The sequence below is a fragment of the Apium graveolens genome, chromosome 4, assembly GCF_009905375.1.
Source record: "Apium graveolens cultivar Ventura chromosome 4, ASM990537v1, whole genome shotgun sequence".
Taxonomy (NCBI): Eukaryota; Viridiplantae; Streptophyta; class Magnoliopsida; order Apiales; family Apiaceae; genus Apium; species Apium graveolens.
Genome location: NC_133650.1, coordinates 21,683,372 through 21,692,609, shown reverse-complemented (window position 1 = coordinate 21,692,609; position 9,238 = coordinate 21,683,372). Strand labels below are relative to the sequence as shown.

The window sequence follows — 9,238 nt, the reverse complement described above, 5'->3', positions numbered from 1 at the left end:
TATAGATTGCTAACGCAACAAATTCATCAATTCACTCATGGAAAGATCCCCAGCAGATCCGTTATTGGGTTGAGATTTTCTCTTTAGTGGCATCTGATAAGTGGATTTTATATCCACTTGGAATGCTTTATTACAAGCTTAAATTGGTGTTTTAGACTCAAGTTGTTGGTATTTTGATGTGTTTTTGTGTTATTGCATTTCAGGTATTAGTTAAATGAAGAAAATAGCTTTTAAAGGAAATATGATGAAAAGTGATCAGAATTGGAAGCTAAGGCCATTGTCAAGTTGTAGAGAATCTCAATAGCTTCGCGTGGGCAGTTGAATCGCCTAATTCTGACGAGTAGAACTCAAGTTATGGCCAAAACAAGATTCATCAGAATATTTTTCCCAGTCAGTAGCTGAGCGCCCGCTCAGCAGAGCTGAGCGCCCGCTCAGAGAGCTGAGCGCCCGCTCAGGAGAGCTGAGCGGCCGCTCAGGGCGCGGCTGGTCGCTGATTTCGCTGAAAAAGCCTTTTTTGAGTAGAATTTGACGATTTTAAGGGTCCAGGTCCACTAGGGGCGTATATATACTTAAAAAAAAGGGTTTTCATCATCCGGGAAGATTGGGATACCAAGGAGAAGACCTAGAAGCACAGAACAACTCCGAAAAAGAAGATCTTGTTTTCAACTTGTGATTCTTTGAATTATTTGTAACTTTGGATGCTCGTTTTCGTTCTTGTTGAACCTAGATCTCGTTTATTCGTACTTTGATTATTATTTAGTTTATTAAGACCTTGTTTATACCATGCTTTCATTGGAACCCATGGTGACGATGAGTTCGATTATGGACTAATCGTTGTCATGGGATTCTAGCGGATTTACTTATGGATTTCAATAATTAATTGTTTCGATATCTTGGTGTGTGGTGATTGATTGATATCCTAGTATTGGTTGTGCTTATTCGTCTTATGTGTGTAGCTAACATATAAGATAGCGTGTTAATCTCTATTGAAGCGACAGTGAATATAGAGGTTTAGAACTTGCCATGCTAGCATAGGTTCATGTATTGTATGCATGATTCGTAGGTAACTCTAACCGTTTTACTTGCCCTATGTAATCAAGATAGATAACTTGTTCTTAAACCGTTATGTTGTCAAATTCTATAGACATATAGGGTCTCAATATAATTGGTGCCTATTCAGCTTCTATCTCTTTTGTGGATGTTTGGTAGAATGGTACTCGTGCAATGAAAGTTGGCATTTATCAGTTTTGTGTTATCTGATTAGTGTCCTCACCATCACATGCTAAGGTTAAGAACAATAAGGCTATTGAATGAAGTATTTAATGAAGTTAGGATCCCATGTTTATCATATATATTAATTTAACCTCAATTCTCTTAGTTAATGTTATTTAGTATAATCTCTTAGTTTAATAAAAACCCAATTTGTTATTTGTCTTAGCATTGAGCGATAACCATACATTGTTGCATAGGTGCATAAATTGAACTTAACCTAAACCAGTCTCTGTGGGAACGAATCTGATTTATATCTTATACTACTTGCGAATGCGTATACTTGCGTGAATATTAGCGCGTATTTTCGCCCTAACAAGTTTTTGGCGCCGCTGCCGGGGACTCGGTGTTAATTTTTAGTTTATGTGCTTGTCATCAGTGGTCGTTAAAGTTCACTGACTCGGATTCTTTTACTTTCACAGTTTATTTGTTTGTGTTTCAGGTACTCATTACAATGGGAGATCCAGCAGCACGAACGAAAGCCTTGATGGATTTTTCTAAACCCAAGATCAATGACATTCAATCTAGTATTGTCCAGCCAGCTATCACAGCTAATACCTTTGAGATCAAGCCTGGCATAATTCAATGGGTACAGACTTCAGTCCAGTTTGGGGGTTCTCCAACGGAAGATCCCAATACACACATTAGGGATTTCATTGAAATATGTGACACCTTCAAGTTCAACGGTGTTTCTGAAGATGCTGTGAAGCTGAGACTGTTCCCATTCTCTCTGAGGGACAAGGCTAAGAGCTGGTTACACTCTCTACCAGCTGGTTCGATTACTACTTGGGAGGATCTTGCTCAGAAATTCCTTACTAAATTCTTCCCTATGGCGAAGACAGCTGCAATCAGAAACGCTATTACTCAATTTGCGCAGCAAACGGGAGAATCGCTAAGTGAAGCTGGGGAGCGCTACAAGGAGATGCTTAGGAAGTGTTCTCATCATGGAATTCCTGATTGGATGATCATCACTTGTTTTTACAATGGGTTGGGAGCACAGTCCAGACCCATGCTCGATGCAGCATCAGGCGGAGCATTATGGGCAAAGAGCTATAAGGAAGCTTATGATCTAATTGAACTGATGGCTGCTAATGAATATCAGTATCCAACCCAGAGATATCCACAGGGCAAGGTAGCGGGAGTACTTGAGGTGGATACAGCTACGACTATCACTGCTCAACTAAAGGCGTTGTCTATGAATGTACAACCCAAAATGATTACTTGATAAATTTACAGTTAATTGCCATTATCTGCCACAAGTTATAATTATACATAATTGATTCTCAAAAGTAGATGGTCTAATCTACAATAGATCTACCTCTGCAGCTATAGCAGCTACAACATCAACGGGAAGACGCGGGACGCTTCCCACGCGCTTGCGCTGGGTCTGCTGGAGTCTGGCCATCTTTCCTAACTGTTGTTGTGTGATGAAGAAATAAAGCAAGGGTGAGCAGCAAGCCCACCAAAATAATATGTATAATGATTAACAATATATGAGCCTTCTCATAGTACTCATGAAAGTCTTAGTCAAAAGAAATGAACCAAGTTGATATCTTAATGCGATGAAGTCGCAAAATATTCAGTATATATATATACATATATACTTTTCAAAATATTGGAAGTCCTCTTCCATGCATAATACACACAGAGTTCCAGTGTATAACTGTATAAAAATATCGTTGCAAGGTGATCTCATATATCTAACCTTGTCTCAATGTTTTTCTGAAAATCTTTGTCATGCATAAGATAATCATTTACTAGATATAAGTTTAAAAGATGAAGTTACAAGATACTCCAATATACTTATATCTTTTCCAATACCACTTGAACTACCACCGTTCAAGTTACAATCAGTTTCAAAAGTTCATCACATAGATGAGACTACAAGACAAGATTTGAATAGATTCAATCTTTGAAATATTATTGAATGAAATAAAGTTACGAGATACTTTATTTAGTCCCGATATATATATATATCCACATATATATATCTCTTAAACATTTCCTGGAACCTCTGTTGTGTAAAGTATGAACAGAGTTTGAAACATCCAATGAATTTTGGAAAGGAAAAGAATTTTGGCATAAACCAGATATCTTGCTGATCAGGCAAAGATACCAATAAGTAACCTTTTCTACTGTAGATGGATGAATTCCTCACCGGTCATCACCCTGGCCGCATTAGGACCTCGCGCTAGACCGTTACCCGGCCCCTCACGCGTTGATGGACTGCCACCCAGCCACTTACACTTTCATAGACCGTATCCCGGTCTGTCGCTTATGCCGACTCAATTAGATGGGCTTACTTCCCGAACATTGGGCAAGTAATCAATTCATTTACCAAAACTGCAACCTCGTTGCGAATATAAAACACATCACAGAGCCGGATTCCCCAGGTTTTGAGCGAGTATTTAAATCCCCTTAAAAAGGAAGATCTTAAATATAAAAATGAGTTTTGGGATCCGCTCTAACTTTTAAAAATCATTTTGAAGACTCAAAAATACTTTAAAGAGTGTTTGGAGTAAAGCTGATTTAATGAAGTAAATCAGTCCCCATATATTAGAAAATATCTGAATATTATTATTTAAATAATATTCCCATAAAGAATAATCTTTATAAAAATAATTGAAGTAGAAGTATTAAAACTTATACTTGAAACGAGTATTAAATAACCAAAGATATACTTATATGAAAGTACTATCTTTATTTGAATAATCGAAAATAAGTTTGATTATTTACACCTTATTCTTTAATAAAATAAAGAACAAATCTCAGCAAATAATCGGAGTCATAGATCCTCAAATGAATATTCAAAAATATTCATTAAATAATATAAACCGAGTCATAAGCCCTCGAATGAATATTCAAATATTATTCAAATAATAAAATAAAAGGAGTCATAAGTCCTCGAATGAATATTCGAAATAATATTCAATAATAAAATAAAGGAGTCGTAAGTCCTCAGATGAATATTCGAAATAATATTCAATTATAAAATAAAGTTAAAGTTATCGAATAAACCTTATTCGATTAATAGTTTTGAAAACTATAACCATATATATATAAAAATATATATATTATACTCGGGAACATCGACTCCCGGTTTAGAAATATGTTCACCTTTGGGTCCCCTATACTAAGGGTATACGCAACTACTGCTTATCTCTAGCATAGGTATTATGCAACTATAAGCATCGAAATCAACAGATAGATAACCAGATTATGAAACAGACATGCATATATACCATATCAGCATGCTCCAATATATCGCAAAATTTGCTAATAACAATCATGCACTTATCACAAGATAATGCATATACATATATTTACATCACAACAACAGTTATAATGGGTAGAAAACTTGCCTGAGCGACTGGGGGTTACGAATGGCTCGGGACGAGTCTGGTAACCTATAAGCAACAAGTAAGTTGGAATTAAACCAAAGTCACTTGTAAATCTATACCCTAACCAACTCAGACTCTAACGCTCGTTTTGCGCTCACTGATTCGCTTAAGTCACTCGGGTACCCTCGGCTCCACCATGTTTAATAATTTAACCTTTACGAGTTTTAAAGCAATTCCTTCGCGAGTGTCTTACCAACTGCCTAACACACTTACCATAAATGTTTCATACATTAATTAACCCTTTTTGGTCCTTAACCTATGTTTCAAAGTAAGGCGAGGGGAAAAGTTTCGTTCGCGAAACGCCGTTACTTGAAACGGTCGTTTCTCCTAAACCGTGCATCGGAATCGAACGAACTACATATCAAAACGAAGCTCGTAACATGAGCTATCTAAACATGGCAGTGGTCATAATCTAGCAGGGGGTTCTCGGGTCCTAATGTTATGCACAAAAACAGTCCAAAGAAAATCGGACGTTACGACGGCTATGTTTACGCGATTACCAATGTTTAAACTACTCCAATTAACCACCAACCAACTCATAACCATCAATACAACAAAACTTCACCTAAACCATACCACATCAGTCCATATTCTCCAAGGTTTTCAACTCAAACAACCACAATCAAGACCTATGAACTATAATCAAGCTTCAATTACCAAAACACTTCCAAATCAAACCAAACTACTAATAATCACAATCCATGCTTCTCATTTCACAACACCAACCATTAAACTTACTAAAAAATAAAGTAAAGGCTAGGGTTTGAAGTTTATACCTTCCTTGGGAGGTGTTAAGTTGCTAGGAAGCCTTAGGGAGCCTCCTACAAGCTTGATCTTTCCAAAGAAATCAAGAACACAAAGTTAGGCTTTGAAGTTTCTAAAAGTCCGATTTAAAGAACTGTCAAAATGAGGGTCTTACCATGATTATTTGGACGAGACTTGTGAACAAGAGTTGTAGGCCATCTCAATACCTTTCCAATGAGCTATAGAACACAATATTTGAGTGAGAAATGAAGGAGATACAGCAGTTTTAGTGTTCTGGTTCTGTTTTGGCCGAGAGCATGAAGAACAATGCCTTGGTTTCTTTTTGATTTTGATGAAAAATGATTTGCTTGGCTTGGTTGGTTTGATTTTTATGTTTGTTTTAGTAAATTACCTAGTTGCCCTTGATTTTTTGTGGTTAAAAAGTCACCACATCTCCTTCCTTTTTTGTCATGCTTGTGTCATCCTCATGATGTCATCCTCCCCTCCTTGCCCTCTTTCTATTGGCTGGATGACATCATCCCCACTAATTCCCTTGATTAACTTCCTAATCGTTTGCCTAATGACCGCTGATCTGTTATACGGTTCGCTTAACTTTCATTTTCGTTTATCGTTTGAGGGATCATACCCGGGATCTTATTACTTAGGTTCCCTTAACCTTTCTCAATATATTATATTCCTTTTATGATCCTCTCCTATAATCCTTTAATTTAAATCCTTTTTATCCTGTTACCTTTTTCTTAAATCTTTCCGTATCTAGTGTATTTCCGGGAAAAATCAAAGTGTTCGGATTTGGATTCTGACGATCTTTACATACACTTATATCCCATATAAGGTACTAATAAAATCTCAGAATATCCATATCAGAACCCCTACATAGTGTGGCATGAAAAGTTTTCTCATTCAGCAAAAACACTATTCATAAGGGTTTCAAAAATTTCCCAAAAATTGGGGTTATTACAATGAAGATCGATTCTCTGGCTAACTATGGTGTTAAGCAGATAATTAGTGTTTGTGAGCTGTGTGCAGGTCCGCATGCGACAGAGTAATGCGCTATATCTAGCGACTCAGCTCAGTTTGTGAGCAACTTTCAGAGATCACAACAACCAGTTCCAGACACTTATCATCCTGACAACTGGAATCATCCTAACTTCAGCTGGAGCAACAATCAGAATGTGGTGCAACAGCCGTTCCAGCCGTTTGGAAATAAGCTGTTCAACTCTCTTGGTTTTCAGCAACAACTCCAACTTCAACAACAAACTCATGATGCAGGTCTATCTTCGAATGAAAAATCTGAATTAGAGGAGTTGAGGCTTATGTGCAAAAACCAGGCTCTTATATGCCAAAGCCAAGCTGTTTCTATCAAGACTCTGGAGAACCAAATAGGGCAAATTGCTAATGCCTTATTGAATCGACCACCAGGAATGCTTCCTAGTGATACAGAAGCCAATCCAGGAAAGAGGGAAGTTGAAGAACATGTGAATGCCATCACCTTAAGGTCTGGAAAGGTCGCAAGCCCCCAAATTCAACAAGACGAAGAGCCTGAAAAATCTCAAGATTCAGAAAATGCAGTTGTGGCTGAAGAAGATGTGCAGAAGGAAGTAGAGGTGGAACCAAGGAAGACTACTGTGGAACACACTCCTCCTGAGGGTAATACAGGGGAGAAACAGATCTATCCCCCACCTCCTTTTCCAAAGAGGCTGCAGAAGAAAAATCCGGATAAGCAGTTTGAGAAGTTTCTGGAGGTGTTCAAGAAACTTCATATCAACATACCTTTCACTGAAGCTCTTGAACAGATGCCTAGCTATGCGAGGTTTATGAAAGGTATTCTCTCTCGGAAAGTGAAGCTCGATGACTTAGAGACCGTTGCTCTAACGGAGGAATGCAGTGCTGTGCTGCAACAGAAGTTGCCTCCGAAGCTTAAAGATCCTGGAAGCTTCACTATTCCTTGCACCATCGGAAACTTGTCGTTCGACAAGTGTTTATGTGATTTAGGAGCTAGCATCAATCTGATGCCCTTATCTATCTTCAAGAAGCTTGGTCTGCCTGAGCCGAAACCAACATACATGTCATTGCAACTAGCTGACCGTTCTATCGCTTATCCACGAGGTATAGTGGAGGATGTCTTGGTCAAGGTGGATAAACTCTTCTTCCCTACTGACTTTGTAATTCTTGATTTCGAGGAAGATAAGAAGATTCCCATTATCTTGGGAAGACCATTCTTGGCTACAGGCCGAACTATGATCGATGTGCAAAAAGGAGAGCTTACGATGAAGGTTCATGATCAGAAGGTCACTTTCAATATGTTCAAGGAAATAAAATTACCCACAGCTAAAGAGGAGTGCTTTAAAGTAGAGCAAATTCAGGTTTTGAATGCACCTCTGTGGAAGAGGAAGTTGGATGTGCCATTCGATTCTCTTGGGTTAGCAGAGCTGAAAATTTCTCAGGATCGTCTCGAGTTGTCTATTGAAGATGCTCCTACACTTGAGCTCAACCCACTGCCAAATCACTTGAGTTATTCATTCTTAGGTGCACTGTAACGACCGAGGAATTACGCTTGTATTATATTATAATAATGATAAATTATGTGTATTATTATGTGGTTAAATGTGTTAAGTCGTTAAACCCTAACTGATATATGCTATGTGTTGGCTGTTTTGATCCAAACGTGTTTTGGATATTTATTGAGCATTTTATCATCAGTTATATATATAGTATATCAAAACCTGTACAGCTCAAAACTATGTTTTAAAAGCTCGTATTTCAAACAAAATCATTGGCCCTATTTTGCCAAAATTGCCCTATCCCATATCGCTATTCTGAACCCCTAAACATTTTACAAATTTACCTTTTTCGCGAAAAACGACTTTTCCGGACCCCTTCGGGTACTAAAAGCCCCACAAAAATCACATTTTTATTTTTATATGATCATGAAATTATCATACATTATTTTTCTTTGCATTTTTGTAATATTCACAATTTTTGGGAATTTTTGACATTAATTTTGTATTTATTGGATATTTAAAAATTCATTATTAATACCCAAAAATTATAAAAATTGGGGCCAAATATTTTTATTAGAGGTATAATTAGACCCTTAATTTTATTTGGGGGTATTATTTTACATAGTATAAATAGCTGAATTAATAATAATTTTTAGTTAGTTAATTATAAAAAAATCAGTTTAATAAAAATTAGAAAGTGTGGGTGAAGTTTGTGTTCTTGAAGAAGGGAGAAGATCAAACAGTGATTTTGGGAGATTTACTAATCCACTGAAAACGCTCGAGTAACCAATACAATCCTTGTGAAGATACGAATCTATTGATACTAATATCAACAACTGAGGTTTGTTTAAGCTCAAAATCGATTTTTATGTTCTTGGCATGAAATTCGGTTTTTGATTTTGAAGAATCATTTGATTGTTTGGATTATGTAGTTAGTTTCGTTGTAGTCTTAGGAGTAATCAGGTATTTTTATTATGATTTTACAACCCCTGAATCGATATGCCGAGTTCTTGAGTTTAACCATTTTTGATTTCGTTTTTTTTTAGATTTGTATATGTTTTTGCTCGTGATTGATGTTAGGAAGTGATTGTAGAAGTCTATAGCTTCGTTTTGGCATAAAAATCACGTTGTTTTGTGTTGTATTCGTCAAAAACGACTTCGCCGGATTCTGGATTGAAGCTCGCCGGTATTTATGGTGGTTCTAGCCGGAGAAGACGATCCACACGATGGGGATAGAAGAGGATGGTGGGATTGTGTTCCTGGAGGGCTGGGGAATGAAAACCCTCAACTGAATTCGTCGTT

The 9,238-nt window shown here is 37.2% G+C and overlaps 1 non-coding gene across 1 annotated transcript; it reads right to left on the bottom strand.

Annotated features, from left to right (window-relative positions):
* Positions 1-2,113: 2,113 nt before the first annotated feature.
* Positions 2,114-2,220, bottom strand: LOC141721985 (small nucleolar RNA R71). The gene has a single exon (XR_012575024.1). It is a non-coding gene; the product is annotated as a small nucleolar RNA R71 (small nucleolar RNA).
* Positions 2,221-9,238: the final 7,018 nt, after the last annotated feature.